This window comes from Haliotis cracherodii, unplaced genomic scaffold (assembly GCF_022045235.1).
Source record: "Haliotis cracherodii isolate W230 unplaced genomic scaffold, xgHalCrac1.p SCAF_2, whole genome shotgun sequence".
NCBI classification, from domain to species: domain Eukaryota; kingdom Metazoa; phylum Mollusca; class Gastropoda; order Lepetellida; family Haliotidae; genus Haliotis; species Haliotis cracherodii.
Genome location: NW_027266275.1, coordinates 44182410 through 44205440, shown reverse-complemented (window position 1 = coordinate 44205440; position 23031 = coordinate 44182410). Strand labels below are relative to the sequence as shown.

Sequence of the window (23031 nt, the reverse complement as noted above, 5' to 3'; positions counted from 1 at the left end):
GTCTGTTAATAATCGAGTCTGGACCAGACAATCCAGTGATGGACATCATGAGCATCGATCCATACAATTGGGATACGATGACATGTATCAACCAAGTCAGCGAACCTGACCACCCGATCCAGTTTGTGAAATGGGGTTAAACGTCGCATTTAAGATTATTGCACTTATATAATGATATCTGCATGCATACGTGTGCAGGTGCTAATGGACTAAAGCCAATTTTATATTGTACTCAGACACAGTATACTCACTCTGAGCCGACCAGTCCTTGTTTTATCACCTTAATGCAAAGCACCAGGCAGGGAAATGACAAATACCTTCTTTTAACGTCTTTTGGTATGATGCAGCGGGGATCCCTTCTGATCCCTGGGCAGACACTCTACCACTAGACCATGGAGGCAGTCGGAAATATGAGAGGAATGCCTGGCAAAACACTGTGATGCTGGAGCCACCAAAGTTATTCCAATAACTGGCAAGGAGGGGTTATCTTCCAGTTCTGTATTTCAGGAAGTATTCATCTGAGCCTAAACTGTAGACTCCCTCTGTTAGTTAGATCTTTGAGAGAAGTTAGCATGCCTAGGCAAGACATATATCAATGGCGCGCCCTGATGGGCTAGTATTCATCCGAGCCTAAACTGTAGACTCCCTTTGTAGGTTAGATCTTTGAGAGAAGTTAGCATGCCTAGGCAAGACATATATCAACGGCGCGACCTGATGGGCTAGTATTCATCCGAGCCTAATATCATGGTACAACATTTATACTAAGTTATCTTATAATAATTAGATCTACATCAAGTGCTTTTATGAGTTATCATGGTGTAATATTTATACACCATTTCATTTAATTATAGTTTAGCAAGTAATAATTATCATCAGGTAAAATGCATATATAAAATATCAGTAGTTTCAGTTATAGCTTTTTAGATGGTTGCTAGCCTAAGGTATCAAGATCCCATCTCCCAGACAAAGGATATTTATTTAAGTATATCTGTCGTCACCTACCGGGGTATATTAGAATAACATTACTTCAATTAAGACTCATTAAGGATTAGCCCACATACAAGCTCGTCTATAGTGCATTAAGGATTAGCTCCCACACAAGCTCATCTATAGTGACACCCTAATCTCTTTCAAAGCATCCAGTAAATATGTCAACAAGATTAGTGCCAGTCCAACAGGATTAACAGGATTTAGTATTCCCCTCTGTCTAGCCATCCATTTAGCTTAGGACACACCCAATCGTGTATCAACCAATCACATTCCTTTCTATTGTTCAAACTTTCATTAAATACATACTGTAGCCAAGTTCTAGCAGAGAAGGGGTTTGACTCTCTTACCAAGCAGACCTCTCTCCCACAGCCCAGAGTGTGTACCGACTCTCTGTGGCACCCTCAGTTATTATCTAAGTATAAATTGTTAATTGTTCTTGTAAATAAAATTGTGATTAGTCTCCTGTGACTCTGGCTCTTTGCTGACTAATTCCCCAAGAACACCAGCACGTCATTTGGAAGGTATTGTTCACCCAGAACAATTCCATGATAATTTGGCGGAGAATCATCGTTTTCGGAACCACGGAGTCCAGGAACTAACTACAACCAACTACAAGAACCCATTGGAGGACATGTCCAACCGTGATCATCTGATGGAATAACAAGCAAGCTGCATCTACCTCTGACCTCAACACTGGATTAAAGACAACCAACTCCTCCAAAGACACCAACAAAGGAAGAAAAAGTCTTCAAATATTGTAAGTACTACATTGTTGATTACTTGTCTTCCTTTAATTTAGTACGGTACATACTAATAGGTGTCATGGCAAATATGGAGTCTGGTATGGAAAGTAACTTTGAAAGTGAAATTCCAACAGTGTCTTTAGTTACGCCCCTTGCCAAAAGTGTAATTCAGGCAAAATTTGGCACAAAAACAACAAATTGTTTAGTAGATACAGGGGCATCCATTTGTTGTATTTCGTCTGCTTTTCTGAGCACAGCTTTTGAAAACCTTACTCTTGGAAACTCACCCTTTCCACAGGTTAAAGGTGTTGGCGGCGAATTGCATAAAGTGTTAGGTTCAGTTGTGTTAGATTTTGTCATTGAGGATCAGGAATTTTCTCAAAGATTCTATGTTCTGCCTACACTACCAGAAGCAGTGATACTAGGTGAGAACTTCCTTGATGACAATGATGCAGTCTTAGATTATAGCTGTCATTCCTTGATACTTAACAACAGCACCTCAGATAGGCAATATATCAATTTCATAGCCAATTCAGTGCAAGAGATTAGTGGATTAGCAAAAACAATAGATCAGATTTACATCCCCCCTCAGAGTGAAATTCATTTCAAGGTTAGACTATCAGAGGTCAAAGAGGATTCCCTCATCCTGATTGAACCCATTGCTTCCCTCACTGCTCATTCTGAAGTAGCAGGTGGTAGAACTCTTTCCAAAGTGAAAAGCAAAACTGCTACCTTTAGGCTTATGAATCCCTCCCAAGAAGAAAAAGTTCTTGACAGGGGTACAGTTGTAGGCAAATTTAGTTACATTGACAAAGACTCTGTTTTTGAAATCGGCTCTGACCAACCATTCATCAGTACCGTTAACACCGACAATGAGAAGAGAGACAATGACACCAGGGATTATGTTAAAATTGCACAAAAATTAGGATTTGATTTGACCAATACACAACTGACTCCTGACCAACGACACAGACTACTTAGATTCTTGGGACAAAATAGAGACATGTTTTCAACGAGTCTTGCAGATTTAGGAAAGACTGACATGCACCAGCATATCATTGACACTGGCGACCACCCACCCGTTAAGTGTAGACCATATCGCCAATCCCCTCATCTCCAAAAAGTCACTGAAGAGCTTATAGATGATTTCCTGAAGTATGATTTGATCGAGGAGTCTACTTCTATGTATTCAGCTCCCATTATCCTAGTCAAGAAACGTGATAGCTCATATAGATTTGTTTGTGACTACAGAAAGTTGAATTCTGTCACTTTACCAATGTCATGGCCTCTTCCAGTTTTTGATGATGTTGTTGATAACATAGCCAATGCACAAGCTAAGATCTTCTCAACTTTAGACCTTGCTAATGGCTTCTTCCAAGTGCCATTACATGAAGATTCAAAGCATAAAACTGCTTTCGTCACCCATCAAGGCCTTTATCAGTTCAAACGTTTGCCCCAAGGTTTGACAAATTCTCCACTTTGTTTTCAACAGCTCATGAGCAAAGTGCTAAGAAAATTGCTTTTTAAGGTTGCGCTGATTTACATTGATGATTTGATAATTTACAGCAAAAACTTTGAAGAGCATCTCCAACATTTGGAGCAAGTATTTTACTATCTGAAACAGGCAAAATTAACACTAAAGCCATCCAAATGCAATTTTGCAACAGACAAAGTTTCTTTTCTGGGTCATGTTTTATCATGTGGAGGTGTTCAAGTTGATGACAAAAAGATTGAAGCAATTAGAACCTTTCCAGTGCCCAAATCACAAAAGCAGATCCGCTCCTTCTTAGGTCTCACAAACTTCTACAGGAAGTATGTGAAAAATTACGCTCACATAGCGCTTCCACTGAATGCCTTGCTAAAGAAGCATTCAGAGGCAGAAGTAGGAAAGAAACCAAAGTTCCAATGGTCACTTGAGTGTGATCAGGCATTCAACACCCTCAAACATGCTATGAGTAATACACCTGTTCTGGCGTATCCAAATTTTGACAAAGAATTTCTTCTTGCAACTGATGCCAGTGATATGAGCATAGGTTTTGTTTTGAGTCAAAAAGACGAGAAAAATAATGAACATCCAATAGCTTTTGGTGGTAGAGCTCTTCATGGCAGTGAAAAGAACTGGAGCATTACAGAAAAGGAAGGCTTAGCTCTAGTTGAAGCCATTAGATCCTTTCGTCCATACCTTGCAAATTCCAAATTCACAGTCTACACTGATCATATAGCATTAAAATGGCTGAAATCCATCAAGGATGCCACAGGTAGGTTAGGGCGATGGTCTTTGGAACTTTCTACCTACACTTTTGACATTGTTCATCGCAGCGGCAAAGCCAATGGGAATGCCGATGCTCTCTCACGTAGGGAATATGAGGAAAATATTAACTGTAATGATCAGACAGAAGAAGATGCTGAGAAAACAGTCTTCTCAGTAACTTCAACTCAGCAAAGCAAATCAACTAGCAATACCACAATCTTGCCAAACACCCATTCATCCACACGGGTCACACAGACAACTCAGACTGAGGATATTTGCACACCTATTGTCAATCACTTAGAATCAGACACACAGACAACACATTGGTCAGTCACCTTTGAATATGAAGAGGATTATCAGTCAGTACCAGTTAATGTTGTTGCAGCATTACATGCTACAAATGCTGATGTTACCCAAGACACATTGGTTGAAGTAAGTATAAAAGAACATCCAAATTTACGTCACCTACAAAGGATTTGTCCAGATTTCATCCAAATCTTTGACTACAAAGAGGATGATGTCCTTCCACAAAATGAAAAGGATCGTCAAAAGATTCTTATTGAAGCCAATACTTTTGAAATTGATGAAGGCATCCTATACAGATTTGTTCCACAAAGACAGAAAGGCCATGCAGACAAGTTCATTAAACAGCTGGCAGTCCCAAGAACCCTCAGAAATCAAGTCCTGCAATCCTATCATGACTCAGAGTTTGGCGGTTGCCACCATGGGAAAGAAAGGATGCACAACACCATGAGACCTAAGTACTACTGGCCCAAAATGTACAGCGATATTGCCACTTATGTCCAGACATGTGAGGTATGTCAACAGACCAAGAGGCACTACCATGGCAAGAAGGCACCACTTCGTCCACTACCTGTAGAAGAGGTCTTCACCCGATGGCACTTTGACATTCTCGGTCCCCTGCCAACAACACCAGACAAGTACAAGTACATTTTGGTCATCACAGATGCATCATCTAGATGGTGTGAAGCTTTTCCACTTCGGACCCAAGAAGCCAAAGAAGTAGCAGATGTTCTCGTCAGAGAAATATTTTGTCGGTATGGCGCACCACGGACCTTAATTTCAGACAGAGGTCAGAACTTCATGTCCAAACTTATCAAAGCAATTTGTGAACTTTTGGCAATTAAATTTACCCATACCAGCCCATACCATCCTCAAACAAACAGCTGTGTAGAAAGGCTCAATTCCTATATCAATCAGTCACTAAGAGCCTATTGTAACAAGTCTCAAAATGATTGGCCCCGTTTTATTCCTGGCATCATGATGGCCTATCGGATGGCCCCAAATTCATCAACACAAAAATCCCCATATGTCATGCTTTTTGGCCGAGAAATGAGAGCTCCACAAGATGTAGCATTAATTCCAAAAGAAAATTTAGGCCACAATAACAAAAGTTATCTTTCCAATTTGCTTGAGGAGCTTGAAATCACTAGAACAATCGCAGCTGAAAACACTGCTCGGGCTAAGGAGGTGTATTCAGAACAATATAATAGAAAAGCTAAAGAACCAGAATTCGCCCCAGGTCAAAGAGTTTGGCTTTACTGTCAAAAAGTTGAAAAAGGCCTTTCCAACAAATTAACCAAAAAGTGGTATGGTAGCTATTATATCGTCCATACAGGTCCAAATTATACCTACAAACTACGCCGAAGTTCTGACGACAAAATACACAAACCACTGGTCCATGCCAACCGTCTGAAGCCATATTTTGATCCTGCTGATCGTCCACAGTATCCTCCAGAACCATACCTCAATAACCCCAGTGACATAGATTCAGGAGTCATGGATGACAACGAGGAACCAGTCAATGATACTCAGTTTGACAGCAACAATTCCCCATCAACAAGTTCAACTTACCAGGCTACTGATCAATCACCTCCACAACAGAAAGGTAAGAAGGTCAATTCCAAAACAAAGGCAGGTACTTCCAGCAACAAGAGTCCGAAGCAAAAGACCCCAACAAAGAAGAAAAACCCTGCTTCAACTTCAAGTACAACAGAAAAACCTACCAGTCCCACGGCAACAATGAAGGAAAATCATGCCACACCAGGTCCTAGTGCTCCAACCAAGGTAAATGAAAAGGTAAACAAAGGGAAAAGAGGAGTGAATAGTAAGCATCACCAGCCCAAATCCAGAAAACAACCCGACGACAGCCAGGTACAACCTCCAAGTCCAACATCAGGTAATCAAACCAAGGATATCCCTCAAGTCTTCAATCCAGAGGACATCCACTCAATTGTTAGTTCCAAGAGAGCAAATGGCAAAATGTACTACAGAGTAAAATGGAAGGATCCAGAAAGAGGAAACACATGGGAGTATGGCAGCAGCATTCCAGACTCCATTCGGAGAGAATTTCACCTCAAAAGAAGTATGTCAGGAAAACGACGAAAACGTCCACTGAAGAATCATAAGTTTTTCGACCAAAAGGAATCAGCACAAGACAATAAATCAGTCAATGTTCTGTCAGGGAATACAATGTCAGGAAATGTCAAGCAAGACAACACCAAACCATGCATAGAATTAGATGTCAAACCACATCCGTTTTTTCCCAAACACCTACGAAGAGTAGAACATATAATAGAAAGAGTTCTGGGCATTGAAATTATTCAAGGAGACTGCTATGTCAAGGTCTCATATAAAGAACATCCTGATACTGTCCACACATGCCATTTTGAAAATGTTCCTCCCCACCTCATACAGCGCTACCTTGATGATAGCTGGAACGATCTCCGTAATTGGTCCCGTCTAGAAGATAATCCTCCATATGATCCAGAGGAAGCACCAATTTATAAATCCAAAAGGGTTATTTTTCCACATAAAGACTTTGGAAACATCAACACCTTTAACTACCGTATTTTAGACAGTAGTCCCCATGGACCATACCAGGATCTACTCCCCATATATACCGATTGCTGCCAATTGAACATATTCTTGATCAAAATACAAAATCTCCTGAATAAACGGTGCAAATCACGATACAGCTTATAGCTGTATCTTGTTATGTTTTCTTGTGTCCAGTCCTTTCACTATGGGTCGCCAGTTGAGAACAAATGGCATCAGCCTGATCATCTGAGTTATTTGTATCACAACAAATTTTGAGCATTGACCTGATCAACCAATCTCAAAAGCGAAGTGAAATGACACAAACCAAACCATACTGCGAATCGAAACCCAAACCGCACCGAAGCGAAGCAAACCATACTGCGAATCGAAACCCAAACCGCACCGAAGCGAAGCAAACCATACTGCGAATCGAAACCCAAACCACACCGAAGCGAAGCAAACCGTACTGCGAATCGAAACCCAAACCGCACCGAAGCGAAGCAAACCGTACTGCGAATCAAAACCCAAACCGCACCGAAGCGAAGCAAACCATACTGCGAATCGAACCCAAACCGTACCGAAGCGAAGCAAACCATACTGCGAATCGAACCCAAACCATACCGAAGCGAAGCAAACCGTACCGAAGCAAAATAAACCAAACCCTATCACATTGAACCGAACGAAAATCAAAGCGAAACAAACCAAATAGTTACGAAAACTAACAAAGAATTCTAAAAAGGATATACACCTTTCTAACACCTTTTGTATACCGTATTAGTGTAATAAATCGATGCACTTGTTATATGCACATGCACATATATGTATATATAATTCGTCTAATGATTGTATCCAAAAATAGAAGGATATTACTATTTTTCTCATGATATACTTTTGTAATTTGCCGCCAATACATTCTTCCTGGCCATGACACCGTTTAGTAATAATTATGTACTGATCTTTTACATCATAATTATCATATTTGTTTTATTTTCTAGTTATTACAGACAAACTGAGGAAGTATTTATATATGACATATTATTTGAACATGCTAACTCTCTTTTCTTTGTTTCCATGTAAAACCTCCATGGACACAGCTTACTATCTTACAACCCCAATCCAGGATGTGGAACTCAAGGCCTCCTACATCACCCATAAAACCACCAGTACAGAGTGCCAAGACAAGCCAGCTCCACATCCAGATTCCCTGATGACAGCATTTTTATATTATGTTTTCCTTATATCAAAGAGACTCTATAATAATTATTATTCACTACTACCAGTTTAACTTTATACATTGTCCATCTAAGCCTTCATTATTTTTATTTTTACACGTTTGGGGTCCAAACTTTTTCAGACGGAGGGGAAGTTATCATGGTACAACATTTATACTAAGTTATCTTATAATAATTAGATCTACATCAAGTGCTTTTATGAGTTATCATGGTGTAATATTTATACACCATTTCATTTAATTATAGTTTAGCAAGTAATAATTATCATCAGGTAAAATGCATATATAAAATATCAGTAGTTTCAGTTATAGCTTTTTAGATGGTTGCTAGCCTAAGGTATCAAGATCCCATCTCCCAGACAAAGGATATTTATTTAAGTATATCTGTCGTCACCTACCGGGGTATATTAGAATAACATTACTTCAATTAAGACTCATTAAGGATTAGCCCACATACAAGCTCGTCTATAGTGCATTAAGGATTAGCTCCCACACAAGCTCATCTATAGTGACACCCTAATCTCTTTCAAAGCATCCAGTAAATATGTCAACAAGATTAGTGCCAGTCCAACAGGATTAACAGGATTTAGTATTCCCCTCTGTCTAGCCATCCATTTAGCTTAGGACACACCCAATCGTGTATCAACCAGTCACATTCCTTTCTATTGTTCAAACTTTCATTAAATACATACTGTAGCCAAGTTCTAGCAGAGAAGGGGTTTGACTCTCTTACCAAGCAGACCTCTCTCCCACAGCCCAGAGTGTGTACCGACTCTCTGTGGCACCCTCAGTTATTATCTAAGTATAAATTGTTAATTGTTCTTGTAAATAAAATTGTGATTAGTCTCCTGTGACTCTGGCTCTTTGCTGACTAATTCCCCAAGAACACCAGCACGTCATTTGGAAGGTATTGTTCACCCAGAACAATTCCATGATACTAAACTGTAGACTCCCTCTGTAGGTTAGATCTTTGAGAGAAGTTAGCATGCCTAGGCAAGACATATATCAACTGCACGACCTGATGGGCTAGTATTCATCCGAGCCTAAACTGTAGACTCCCTCTGTAGGTTAGATCTTTGAGAGAAGTTAGCATGCCTAGGCAAGACATATATCAACGGCGCGACCTGATGGGCTGATCGAGCGTTTTTCAGATCATCTCTCTTGCCCTTAGATATCCATCCTCTGGAGGCACCAAGATACCTTTTAGTAGATGAAACCTTGGCCCTATGTAGACAGTGTCTTGAGTTGGCTCTAACTCCTTGTTGGGATGTACCCAGGGATGAATGGAGATGATGGAAAAAAAGTTTGTAGCCTCTATTTACAACCTTGAGTAGCCAGTGCCCCTTTGTGGTACGACAGGGTCATTTCTTGCTTGGCTAGGGCTAGGGGTGAGAAGAAGTATTTCTCCAGGTAGGGGCATGAAAAGCATGAGGATTCCTTCTGATTCTTGGCATCTGCTGTTCGATTTATATTTACCTCGATGCCATAAAGATAGTTGAATTTGGAATTTTTTTATTGGTGTGATACGTGAAAGTTGATCAATAACGGATGTCAGTCTGCTGTTATGGAATTGTGGAGCCAAAACTGACTGTGACATACTATGCCAGAGTGGATAAGAGATAATATCGCTGGAAGTAAGGAAGGGATAAGCCGGTGTAGTTTGTAAATAATATCCTTCTATGAATAGTTATTAGGTTTGAAAGGGAGTGTGGTATCTTCATCACAAGAAGAGCCAGTAACCCCCCACCCCAAGGCCGTTGCACTGTGAGCCAATGAGTTCAAGTTGCAGGATGTATAGGTTGGTGAATCAAATTCATCAGATCAATAAACATGGCTGTCAGAACAGAAGTTTATTGCTCCTAAGAAAATCACACAGAGTGATTACAGAGCATACATGAGGTTGAATATATACACAACCACACCAACAATAATATCTAATAATATATACATACATGAATACATACATGCACCCAATCACGCATAATGCATTTCTATAATACATGTATGATCTGCATAACTACACACGTGAACACATAAAATATACACATAAATTATATTGTAGAGTGAAATTCACAAATTTTAACGTCGCAAGGGCAATTTTCCAGCCATAGATCGACGATCCTATGATATTTAATTATGTAAATAATGTTAAGCCTTTTTTACAGAACTGAGCCAGTTTTACTAGAATGGGTTTGTATGAACATTTCATTAATTGATTGTATTTTAGAGTGGAGGGATATTTAGTATAGTATGCCGGAAGGTATTGTTTTCGAGGGCATTTAGTCTTGGACATACTAATAGAAAGTGAAATTCATCTCCTATTTGGTCGTTACATAAAGTGCAAGTTCTCTCAGTACTCTGTGTGTTAAACCATCTGCCTTTCTCAATTGGTAGTCTATGATTTGATGTTCTCAGTTTAAGAATCCAGATTGCTTGTTTCAATGGGAGAGATAATAGATACTCATCAAACTGTGGTTTGTCTTTTAGCATTGTATAATATTTGCCTTTAGATGAAGAACAAGCCTTGACATTCCAGCTTTGATAGAATTTGTCTATTAAGGTTTGTTTAACGTTTGTTTTAAGCCAAGAGAGATTTGGAAAAGAGTTAGTATCAAAGACAAAATTCAAACCAGTTTCATATAAAATATTTTTAATTGAGGTGAGCCATGGAAATGCAGTATTGCTAGTCATTGTGATTTTATGAATTAGCAGATAGATGCGGCTAGATAGTTTATTAGGCGATACAATTAGTTTGCTCCAAAAAGATATCATTCTTATTTTTATCTGAATCGTTAATGGATGTCTACCTAATTCACCATATACTAGAAAATCGGGTGTTGACTGTTTTAATCTGAGGATAGATTTACAGAACTTAAGGTGAATTCTTTCAATTGTCCTTACATTTTCATACCCCCATACTTCTGAAGAATATAGAAGTATCGGTTGAACCAAATTGTCGAACAGTTTAAGTTGGCAATCTAAAGGAATGTCTAGTGTTTTTATTCTTCTAAATATGCTGTACATTGCTTTTGATGCTTGCTCACTTAACTTTTTGATAGCTTTGTGGAAACGACCAGTGCTTGTAAATAAGATTCCTAAATATGAAAACTCTTTAACAATTTCCAAGGGTGTGTTACGAAATATAAAGTTTAGATTTTTAGAGCGGGAGCATTTCTCAAATATGAGAATTTTAGTTTTGCTGATGTTAACCTCCAATTTCCATTGATGGCAGTATTTTTCAAAAAAATTCAGAGCTTTTTGTAAGTCATCTGGTGATTCAGCTAATAATACTGTGTCATCAGCATATAGTAAGATTAGTAGTTTCACGTATGTATTCAAATGATTGCTGAACTCGTTACTTACTAGCTGCAGTCCTTGGAATTTATTTTCTGCTAGAAATGCTTCTAAGTCATTTAGGTAAAAAGAGAATAAGAATGGAGATAAATTTTCACCCTGTCTGACTCCTATCATGCTTGGGAAAAACGAGGAAATTTTCCATCAAGAGAAACACACGACTTAATTCCTTTATACATATTATGAATTACACGAAAACATTTTCCTCCAAGATTAGATTTTAACATTTTAAGCCACAAGCTGCATCTGCCTATAGTATCAAACGCCTTACTGAAGTCTACAAATGCACAGAACAGTTTTTTGTTTTCAGCTAAATATATGTCTATTAGCGATTTTAAAATAAATATGTTATCCATTGTTGAATGATTGTTTCTGAAGCCTGACTGGTTGTCATTAAGCAGATTAATTGAATCAGCGAACGTTTGTAAGCGACAAAAAATAATTGAGGTGAAAAGCTTGCCAAGACAGCTTACAAGACTAATACCCCTATAGTTTGAAGGTTCGCTTGGGTCGCCTTTGTTTTTGAACAGGGGTTTTATAATACCAACAAGCCAGCTTTCTGGTACAAGACCCATGTCGAGAATTACATTGAACAGCTTGGTGTATAATTGTAACATTTTGCACGCAGATGCTTTTATATACTCATTGAAGATACAATCAATTCCACTTGATTTATTATTTCTTAAATTATTAATTGCCTTTGTAACTTCAGCTTCGGTTATTGGGTTATCTAGTCGCTCGTGTACAAAGTTGGAATCAATGTTGAGCTCAAATTCATTGTGTGGGTTTTCATTTAGAGTTTTAAAATGCTTCTTGAACAAACAGTCTAGTTGAATGTAATTGTTGCGCTCGTTTCTCTTATCAAATGATTTTAATAGTGACCAAAAAGTTTTAGGATCATTAGTTTTTGTTTCACGAAGTTTGTTTTTACATTGAACCTTGAACCGTTTATATGACGATTTGAGGGTTTTGTTATATCTTTTACTTGCACATCTAAGATTGTTTATACTATCCGCAGTTTTCTTCTTCCTGTGTAAATGTTTACTTCTGTGATACTCTTTCCAGGTCCATTTTACAGTAGTTATTAAACCAAGATTTATTTCTAAAGTTAACATTATGATTTACACGAGTTGTGCCAAAGCTGACTTCTGCTGCCTTTATAAGATTTTGTGCAATACTATCTACAATATCGTTTATGTCACTATCTGAATAGTGTTGCCAGTTTACGTTCAAACTTTGGTGTAGATTATCTATACCTTTGATATCGATATTATCTATAAAGTTTTGTTTCTTTTCATCCAGCCATTTATTTACTTTTGTTTGATTAGTGGTCTCAGTAGGTTTTGTGGAGTCACTAGGTGTGACAACGTTATTACAATTATAATAGGACATAATTCCACAATGTATATCTGACATAATACCATCAAAATCTAATACTTCGAAGTCAGACATTATGGAGAATGTTTCAGGTGATACAATACAATAGTCAACAACGCTTGACTCCTTGCATGTGAATTTACCAACATCTTTATCATCACCGAATCGTCCATTTACAATAAAGACATTATGATTTCTACACAAGTTTAAAAGTTTGTAACCATTTGAATTAACTGATAGATCCATTGAGGTTCTGTGCCATGAAGCGTTGTTGTTTTGTAATGTTTCACACTGTGTCGTAATACTGTCGTCTGCTAGATGGTTATGCAATAGGAAGTCATCTATTATGACATAATCACAAAGCGTCTTCGTTCGAGCGTTAAAATCACCTGTAATGCAAACATGTCTGTAGTTGCTAGAAATATCAAGATAATCTTGTTCCAAGGTATCAAATATTTCATCATAGAAATACTTACTATTGTCTGGGGGAATATATGCACAACATATTATGAGGTCATCAGTATCATGCATAAGAGTTTTTGATACTTTACACCATAATGCGAAATCAAGGGATTTGTGAAGTAAGGAGATATGTTTAGCGAGTTCAGTTCTCACGCAATCATTACTTCACCAGAAGCTCTAGCTAATACATTTTTGTGACGGTTATTTGCAAAAACATGAAAACCAGGTAGATCATTATCATCTATATCTGTAAGCTTTGTCTCCGTGAGGCAAAGAACGTCATAGTGACTTAAATTCTGAATAAAATCAGGATTTAACAATCGAGATCTTATGCCACAGACATTGAGGGAGAGTACTTTAAGTTTACACATGGCTGTCACATGTGTCTATGGCTGAGGGAACATGCTTTCTGAGAATTTTTTTCCTGAGCTTCCAAATATTGCCTCCTGGTATGGTATTAGGTTTATGGACCTGGGCAGTATGGTGTCTATTACTTCCATGACAGATAGAGGATCAGATTTGAGCATGATAGTACCTTCCTTTTCCCAAGGGGGTAACTTGAATAGAGTTGGGCTCAGAGGTTTCTGACAAACCTTGAGGGACCAAACTAGCATTCGGACTGTTGTCCGAAGACCAGAGCTGGATTCCTGCTCCTTAGTTTTGGGTGTGTGGGTGGGTTGTGAAACGGGATCTAGCCTCAAAAGGGTAGACAGAGTTCCCCCTTTTTTTATTCATCACTCTGGTGATATCTTTGTGTCTCTCTGAGGAGGTCATTAAACAGTTTTACGTTAACACCAGCACACACAGGAAAGAAGTTATGTTTCCCACCTTGTGCATGCACAGTTGCATTGAGATTGAGGATAGAGTTTACCCCCAAACAAATCAAAAAGTTGACAGTGAAGAGGACATCTATTGAACATTAAAAGATTTTATAGTGTGATGACAGCCTAAATAGTAATTTATGGCTATGATGTAATAGAGGTAAGATATTTAAAGGAATCATGTGATAATTAGGGTTCCATGCCAGAATGGCTGGAAGCTTTATTGTCATGTCAATATTATTATTTACTATTACATGTTAGGGCTTCACAATGATTTTGACAAAAGCCTTCTTCTCTTTGTTTATTTTGATTTTTTGAAAATAAAACAACTACTCCATCATGAAAACTTTAGTCCTGGTGAATTCTTTGGTAGAAATTATTTTATGAATTGAGGAAGAAATTGTATATTCATAAATTAGTTGCAAATTTTTAACAAATACAAACAAACTTGTGACAGTTTGCAGCTATGCACTGGATATTGTGGCTGGGTTGAATGTGATCTAAGCATGTCTAATCTTTTTCATGTTCTATTTCTGAGCAGGAAACAAGCATGACAAACTGTACAAATAAAATCAACAACACAGCTTTTCAAGAGCATTTTCTGCAGCACATAAAAAAATCTGTATATAACACTCATCCTAACTTACACATTTGCAGAATGGAGAATCACAAGATTGTTTGAGAAGTTGCTTGTTTGTCACTAGATTATAGGGTTCCCTTCTCTAAGAAAAGTTTTGATTTTCCTTGCTTGCTCATAAACGAAATCAATGTCTTCTCTGTTTTTGACTGAAAAGTTAAAATTGCTTGTATTGAAGTTTTATAATCTTCTCCAAATTTCTTCATTTCACAGCTTCCAGACTATCTTTCGAATAATTTCTCTTAATACCGTGAAGATCTGGGGTAGAATAGGTCTTCAGCCTCCCATGCTTGCCGTAAAATGGCAACTATGCTTGTCGTAAGAGGTTCGCTGACTTGGTTGATGCATGTCATCGTATCCCAATTGCGTTGATCGATGCTCATGATGTCAATCACTTCACTGTCTGGTCCAGACTCGATTATTTACAGACCACCGTCATATAGGTGGAATATTGGTGAGTGCGGCGTTAAACAACAAACAAACAAACAAACAAACAAATCTTAATACCGATAACGCTCCACCCTAACCACCGCAAGGTGGTGGTGTTTCAGTTTCGAACAGTGACTGACCATGTAAACACAACCGAGTGTCGTGAGAAGCTTTTTGAAAACCGTCAAACTTCATATCAACTTGAATGACAAATCTTGGATACAACAAATATATATATTATATAGTCAATAAATTTTCTGTAGTTTTAATATAAAAAATTAAATAGGTCATGCTTGGCGTCTGCATCAATCACAGTGGGTGGAGCTTATTTAGGGTTGCCCTATAAATAGTAAAGCACATGGTCATGTGTACATGTGACACTTTCAATGCATTTGTGGTCAAAGTGTATTATGGTGTATATATTTATGACAGAAGAGCAGCACAACAGCAGTTTCGGTTAATGTAACAGAAACGATACATAAATACAAAAATGGCGTTAGTTACAAAAGTATAAGAGACAATATTCTTTCAGTACAATCCGAAAATAACAGATATTTGTTTAGTTTTGATCAACTTGCATTCAACAGTTAGATCTATACCACACAATAATCAGATTATATTTATAAAACTGAAATTATTACACAGATTTTTGAACTAGTGTTCAGGAAGAGGTCTAGACACCAGAAGTTTTGCCAATATTTCTTAGCTTGACTACAATATATGAATATGTCACATGTATCAATATAACAATGCACATAGGCAACTGATAAATAAGTAAGGAAATGTACTGGATGTTTTGACCTACATTAGGCCTATCTAGATAATATTGTACCTACAAAAACTCCAAGGCACATATTCCAAGAAAATCTTAATTATGGATTTCCTTTTCTTTCACATAATTTTCACACACAAAACTGAGTTTGATCATTAGATCCACATGTGTCCCATGTATTTTTGTCTGGTGGATTTTGATACACTTGGCGCACAAGGTTTAAAACACAATCTGGCATCACTTTCCCTCGCTCCACGCCAATCCTTCTTCTGCTGCTACGTTTAATATCCGTTTCTTAAAGTCCGAGTATCTAGGATCTCTCCAAACAATTCATCTATTCAGCTCAGTCTAGAAGTATTTGATGCACTGTTTTCGAATCGACAAATTTATGCAACATTTCCTAACTGAGATAGCCTGTTCTGTGTCACGCATGGTTGACAAAATAGATATATTCGCCTTCATCTGGTTCCACAATGTAATATCTGGCTGTGACACTGATTCACTAATCCCAAAGAATTGGCACTGATTTTGCAAGGGTGGGAAGAGGGGCGCTATCTTCTTGATTTGAGTTATCAGTCAGAATGATGTCATCTTCAATTGGAACTTTCTCCACGATAAAGTCATCAATGTTAAAATCAAAATGACCAAAGGCTCCCCTGATCATCGTGAACAACTCTCCGTCAATTTGAGCGTCACACAAAATGTTTTGTTGTTCATATTGAAGATAAGCAAAATTGTAAAGTACTTTACAGTTAGTAGCATTCCAACTCGGATGCGCTCACAGGGCATGGTTGCTAGGAGATCGCGTGGTCAAAAAGGTAGAAAACAAAAAGTTTTAGAAAGTAAATAGAAGAAATCCGTAGTGCAATCCCAAAATACCATGTACAGCAAATTTTTTTATAATAGTATTCACAAAAACATTTCTTTACTAAAAATGAAAATTAATTCATTCATCCAGAGGTCATAACCTTGATCACGTGGCTGGGTATTTTTAAGGAATCTTCTGATGATTCAGTGAATGAGGCTGTGTGTACCACATTGTTGAAATCAACTGACCAGGAAGTTTGTTGAAGCATTGACATTATGACAGATGATCATCATGGATGGAGAAAAAATGCATCTGAATGCGACATTGTTGCTTTGAGCAGCGAGGCCAAAACATGTGTTCATGCTCAAGTAGTTAAAAGAGATGATGATCCGTGTAGGCAACTCCCTGAATAATCTTGATGACAATAATGTTGAAATCCATGTTCACGAACATGACAGAATTAGTATGAACAAATATTTATCAAAACATTCTGTCCGTGTTGTCTGAGTTCCCCATCTCTATTGTGACGTGAAATATTATAAAGTTTTCGGGGTCGCAAATTTTTCATGACGCAGTGGAAAATTGAGCACAAATCTAATAAAAATATTCTACTAAATCTAGACTCTATCTTTCTTCAGTTGTTTATTAAAGGGGCACTGATCTAACGCAATTCCCCGGGACTGGTTGTTGCCTTTGTTATTGTTTTTTCCCAGTGAGTACCCAGATGTATAGCAGAAATCTAGACTAGTTCGCGACCTCTGCTGCGCCTTTTGTAAGCGCATTAGTAACGTTTATGGATACCGGTAGTAATAAGGGCGTATGGTCACATTGGTCAACAAAATGAAATACAGTTTTCGAGATAATAAGGAAATGTAGGTATCCTTGGGGGTAGCATCGGTAATGGTGACGAAGATTTGATAAGTCACTTGCTTGGTAATTTTGCGATTTTCGTTTACACTATTTTAACTTGCAACACGAAGTAAATATTTCACCTAAGCATTGCTTTTTTATAGTGTGTATATTGTTTTACTGTCAAAATGTGTAACATATTTATTAAACGTCTAAATATTTTACAAAGTGACTGAAAAACATTTCGTTGAAAAGTACATGTCTATGTTGTTTGGCTTATAATCCTACATAATAATCTGTTGTGATGTTTGTATGCCCTTTTGTTCGTCTTAATCAATCTGGACAGATTTCTTAGTCAAAATGGCTGAAATATTTACACATTTTATAAATTGCCTGAGAGATTCACATTTTACAAATTGACGGTAATATATACACGCTTACAAAGGAAAAGACCGGAGAAAACAACGTCTATCGCGCATTGAAGAATTTCCCAACCAAGACATAGAGAAACAAGAACGAATCGGTTCAAATGAAGGAAAACAAAATGCAAATACCATAATTACAACCCACCAAATTTATGTGTATAAATTTTAGGCAGCTTCCTTGTTCGAGGAATCTGTGAATATCTACACAAAGGAACAATATCACACTCGTCTGCAGCTGTACAAAGAAACTTATTCGATGTCACGTGTCTCTGTAACAATCATATATTTTAAAAAATATATATCGTTTCGGGATATTATAACCGTGTTCGTTTCTCAACTGATCACTTGGATTGTTTCAGGTGTTTCACATAGGTGTCAAGTCTTCAAGGGTCGGCTGAGAAAGCCCACGTGACAACTATTTTCATAACGTCCACGGTTCCATTGAGTGACAGATAACAATGATCAATCAATCAACGTATTATCAGTTATCCCTCTGAACAAAGTATGTTGTTTTAACATCGGCACTTCACGCCATGATATGAGTGTATTCCCTTTGTTTTAGTAAACCTAGACATGTAAACACTCACTTTTGACATATCCACTGTCCGAGATAACAGTGATTAATCAATCAACATATTTTCTGTTAATCCTTTGATGACCAGGAACGATCCGTTGATATACAAAAAAAGTAAATGAACTGATCATTCATCTCTTTCTTGGCTGCCACGTGCATATTACATAACACACATTTCACCTCACTTCCAACCTGGATTTAGATTGAATAATTACCCCAGACACAGTAAATGCCAAATGGGAACCTTTGTCAGGTAATCTAAGTGGTGCTACCACTAATTGTACCTGTAATAAATTCATTAACTGAGCATCAAGTGAATGACGACAAATACACAAGTGTAGGGTTAGACGAGAAAACGTGGATGACAACAAGGGAGTAGTAATCGTATTATCGACGCAATCCAAAACCCGAAAATTCTTTCACTGCATGGATACCTTTTTTAGTATTAAACTATAACCATCTGGGGTATTTCCAAATTACGACATCCGATGAGCTCCGCCGTTCTTTTTGTCTCTTTGTTTAGGCCGAAGAAATGAATTAACATGCGCCCTTTGTCGAAATCTTTATAGATCACCATTAACCAATCAGTGTTTATGCAAAAATGCGTAAAACAAATATTGCCTCCAGCCTTCAAGTTCATTTAGCTGTCCTTGCAGACGGTAGCCCAGTCTCTGGTCACGCTCAGTTGCGTTGCGTATCATCCGGGTACTCACGGGGGAAAAAACAATAACAAAGGCAGCAACCAGTCAGGGGAATTGCGTTAGATCAGTGCCCCTTTAAAAATTTGTTTCCTAAGTATAACGACTCAACCTACATCATAAATTAATTTATAGACTAGATTCAAGTACCAAGTGTTTTAAATTTTTATTTAAATGTCATAAAATAATTTACACAATCATTGAAGACATTGTTTTTATAAATGTTATAATTTATTTCGTCCTCCTGCTCTCTAGTTAGTTGAGGTTTGAGGAAAGGAAAACATACAATAAATATGGATGGCCTTATGCAAAAAACACTTGGCATACCAATCAACAGGGAATCTGGGTCACCCGGACCGCAAAGTTTCACAGATCTAGTGACTTCGGTGTGAGGAGCAATCGGGCAAGTGTGAGTTTGCCAAAACTCATTGTAACTGAGCAGTGAAAACATGTGAGGGAAAGACAAAAAACTACTTTAATGACTTGAAAATGTTTTGACCATAACTAGGGTTTGCACAACTGTTGCCATCCAGATTCAAGATGAAGGCAAGACGAACAAAAAAAATACACTGTTGAAATCATGGATTGCCGTGTATATTGTGAAAAATGCTACTCATAAACTGTAAATATACTTTGCACCACAGAATTACGTTTGGGGTAGTAATACATATTATGGTGTTTTGTTCACAAACACTGCTCTTATTCATCACGACAAACGCGTTCTCATCCAAAGAATAGCGCAGAACCAATTTGTGTGTTGGATGGGAATAAAACATAAATCATGGACATTCCACAGTTACATCTTATGAAGATGTGAAGATGGCAGGAAGTTTTTAAAACAAAGACTTACCGGTTTGTTGAAAAGTCTTGGAATCGTTTAATTTTGTTTTGAAACGCCCACGCATTAACCAATGAAATTAGTATGAGATCATTTTGACCTGTCAGATCACTTGTATAAGCTCCGTCCACTCAAAAGCCCCTTTAACACTGGTTAACACTCCAGCAATTACAAAGTAGACAAAAGTTTGTGGACAAGAACTACTTTTATTAGATGATATTTGTAGATTTGGTTCAGCTTTCATACCTAAAATGTTTCCAAACTATAAAGAAGTTGTTCAAGATTTTTTAGAAGAAATTGTGAACTTCGAGAATGGAATTAGCATTCCTACTGACTCTTGTCATGGTACACGGAAAAACTCTCATTTTACTGATGTTGTCTGCATTGGAGCTACCACTCACAAAGTTATCGTTACAGAGACTGTATCAAAAGTAGACAATTCCTGCACACAGAAACACAAACTTATTTGAACTTGGCTCTTTGATATGAATATCTTAAAAGTGTTGATAATGGTGTTTGAGAACATGTAGAATCACTTTGTCATGACAAGAATCTGGTCATCAATAAATTTATCAACAAATGACACATGCCATGCTATGAAAAATGTTACAAAGTGTTTGGATCCTAAATACAAGATGCAACATGGCAGTGTGACCTAACTGACAAAGCAGGAAGTATCAAGACTCATTTCTATTGGTTCATTAGGAACTGTGATCAAGATGCTAATATTACAGTGGTACTCATAGTACTCTCAATAGTAAGGGAGAACTTGTAGGGTCAAAAGGGATTATCTAAATGGGCATGGAGTTGGTACAAGGTAGTCTCAGGATCTCAAGGATGTGCCCTCATCTCAGGGACACAGACTCGAACCTCTCTTTTAGACCTACAGTGAATAGCCGCTATATAATGCAGTGAAGAGAATGTGCTGAGAATGTGTGCAGAGGATCTATCCTGACTGACAAGTAGAAATTTGATCCAGGGTATCTACCAGATTGCAGAGATCATGCAGAAAACTAGAGAACAATAACCACCTAATCACAGGCCAAACCTGTGACTGACCCAATGACAATAGCCATGAACCTAAAAAAAAAATGGCTGAACTACCCAAGCTATATACTGAAACTAGCTTACCTATGAATAAGTAGATTTGTGCAAGTGCTGAAGTTAACACAAGTATTTAAGGAAATAAATGTTAAATATTTAGGTTTAGCTTATTAATTTAATTCACGTCAGTTTACTATAATGATGCTTTAAAATCTAACAATATTCTACTTACAAGCATACTGCTACACAAACAAGTTCCGAGAAAATATTTTGAATGTGGTCAGTCATTACAAGGATATCTGTGATAACTGTTCAGAAATGTTCAATTGACACCTTCTTAAACCATCCAACACATTGACTTGTGACCCAAAGGTTGAGCTACTACATAGAAAAGTACAGTAATGTATAAACACACTGACGAGTACATTCATTGTATGGACATATTATTCGTTGAATGTTTCAACACATCGCTGTTGCAATATCACTGAATGAACTTTTGTGACGTGTCAGACTGGAATGAACATGGAAATAGAAGTAAATTCATGGATGCCAAACATCAAGTTGAGTCTAAAGTTCCCAAATGGAAAGCTTACAACATTTGGCATCAGATATGGAAGGACAATGTTGCCATTTTCTTCAAGTAAATGTAGGTACTTTTTTATTATTATAATTAAGTTAAAAGGTTTAACAACATTAATTTCTCATAGTTTGACCAATCTTCGCTAGGCAAGAGAATAAACTGATTATAAAAGTCCAGTTTCCACCCTTGCCGAACTAGGCTGGTATTGTGGAGTAAATTGGCTGCACTAACGAGTTATTGCAGAGTCCAATCAAAATCCTGCAAAGGAATTGAAATCCGGTTTGTAAACTGTCATGCAGATTTCGGTTGATTTGCGGGATTTGTGAAGCATGTGCACCACTAACTCGTTGTCAACAGATTTTTTCCCGATACTTTCATGTTTTTAATCAAGGTGCTCACCTAATTTGGTGCACTTCGCGATGTAAGACCCGTTTTATCACAATATAGATACTTATTATCGATCAGATCGTCTTGACTTGGCACCGCCATTTTGTTTGAAGCAAATGCAAGTGATACGAGAGGTGGCATCTAATTAGTCCATTGGAGAGGCTTAGAATTGACATAACTCATAATAGCCACTGGTGGCGCTACAATAGAGCCCAGGAATTCCAGACTAGTTCGGCAAGGGTGGAAACTGGACTTTTAAAGTCAGTTAACTCTCTTACCTCGGGAAGATGAGTTTGACCAGATATTATTGAGAATTTTTCATACCATTTTGGCCATCAATATTACCATATCAAGGGTGTTAGTAGAACTTATTCTGACTTTGATACAAGGCAGACAACAGTGCATGTCAAATTTGTAAAGTATGACCAGAGTTGTATCCCTTGGTAAACAAGATAGCAGACGGCAAACAAGACGACTGTGGAAATAGCAGCTTTATACAATCAAGCAATCAGATCAGCACTGTCATTATAAAGAGAAATGACATTCATTCCACTATCAACTGTGTTGAAAAATATTTAGAGTGGAGATGGAACTGAGCACAAAAAGGGGGCAGCTAAGTAAAAGAAATGGACTGTTGGTGACAAAAGGCCATTTGGTATATTGGCATCTAAAAACAGACACATGACCACAGAAAATATTAGGCATGAAATGATTAATAGAGGAACAGTTCATGTCCATAAGAGACTATATGAACGCATTTACATGTTATGGATTGGTAGAAATCATGAGGAATTCCATCACCACTCCAAAAACCTGAACAGCAAGAATGACGTTTGAACTGGTGTTTGGAGCATATTAATTTCAGTTGGGATAATGTTATGTTCTCAGATGATAGTTCAGTGTGGCTTTATCCAAACTGC

At 37.6% G+C, this 23031-nt stretch overlaps 1 protein-coding gene and 1 pseudogene across 3 annotated transcripts in view; one reads left to right on the top strand and one right to left on the bottom strand.

Moving 5' to 3' along the window:
* Positions 1 to 23031, bottom strand: part of LOC139468142 (rab11 family-interacting protein 4-like) — a 403346-nt gene that overhangs the window by 256023 nt on the left and 124292 nt on the right. The gene's annotated exons all lie outside the window — the stretch shown is intronic.
* Positions 5785 to 21632, top strand: LOC139468973 (uncharacterized; annotated as a pseudogene).